Source organism: Schistocerca americana, chromosome 7 (genome assembly GCF_021461395.2).
Source record: "Schistocerca americana isolate TAMUIC-IGC-003095 chromosome 7, iqSchAmer2.1, whole genome shotgun sequence".
Taxonomy (NCBI): Eukaryota; Metazoa; Arthropoda; class Insecta; order Orthoptera; family Acrididae; genus Schistocerca; species Schistocerca americana.
The window spans coordinates 313616518-313617886 of record NC_060125.1 but is presented as its reverse complement, the minus strand read 5'-3'; positions in this window follow the sequence as shown (position 1 = coordinate 313617886).

Below are 1369 nucleotides of genomic sequence, written 5' to 3'. Positions count from 1 at the left end.
CAGCGTCCAGTACCGATGACCACGTGCCCATTTCAGTCACAGTTGCCAACGCCCTGGTTATGACATTAGCACATGCGTGGATTGTTGGCTGCACAGTCCCACTGCTAGTAGTGTTCGGTGCACTGTTTGTTCAAGCACACTTGTACTCTGCCCTGCATTCAAGTCTGATGTTAGTTCTACGACAGTTCGCCGCCTGTCCTTTCTTACGAGTCTGCCCAGCCTACCACATCCGACATCTGTATTGGGGGTGGTGGCCTGGATGTAGTTTCACCTTGGTTTCGCCACGTATTGAAGACATTTACCACAGCAGTCTTTCCAAACCTCCAGGCCATTACAATCTAGCCTCGGTCAAACTCAGATAGGTCGCACGCCTTCCCCATTCAACAAACGGACAGTACGTTCACTGATACTACATACGCCATGCGTGCGTCTGATTAATCGTCATTCCTCGCAAAGTGACTCTCCTATCGCCTGGACGGGTTTATATCGGTAGTAGGTCGGTGGTCGTAATGTTCTGGCCTATCAGTGTATACAACGCAAAACAGAGAGTGAGGCAGCAACCCTTAGATGCAAAAGTTCTGTTACATGGTTGTATGGTTGGCGTCGATGCAGGAATAGCTTAAGAGATCGAAGTGACCTGGGTGTACGAGCCGCTCTATTGTCTGCACCTGAAACGGCGGAATCCAATATGTGGGGAGTTTGCAGGTGCAGCCTCTCTCTGTAGAGTAGCAAAACACTGTGCTGATTTCCAGCCAATGTTGCTGTGATTGGGGAGTGGGGAGTGAAGAGGCAAGGGATGTGGAGCACTAGCGGTGGTGCAGCTTTCGCCTGTCGTGGCAGTAGATACCGGCCGGGTGCAGCCCCAGGAGTGGAGTGTGGCTGATCCCTCTGCAGCAGCCATGTACACGACCTGCGTACCTAGCGCAATGTTTTGCATATTAAACTGTTAAAATAAAATGTACCTGCCTGAGCATAATTGTTTAAATAAAAATACCTGACGTTCTTGCTCGAACAATAAATAAAACCATTCCTGCTTCTGAATCACACACAATCGTGGCAGTAGTGGCAGCAGTAGTGGTATAGCCCAATTGTGCTCAATTATTTTAACAAAGTTAAATATAGAACATTAAAACATGTAAACACCTCGGAAAGGGGGGGGGGGAGGCATGAGGGTACACGTTGTTTGTGTCAGACTGTGCAGGGGTTAGGATGGAGGAAGAAATACTTCATCTGTACCAAAGGTGCCCGTACGCTTGGGAGGAGTGGCGAAATCCATTGCTGTCTATAACTCCAATAGACCCCGTTCCACAGTTTGATTACTCTAATCTTGTTTTCATAATCGCTACAGAAGCAATAAATAGGGGATTGT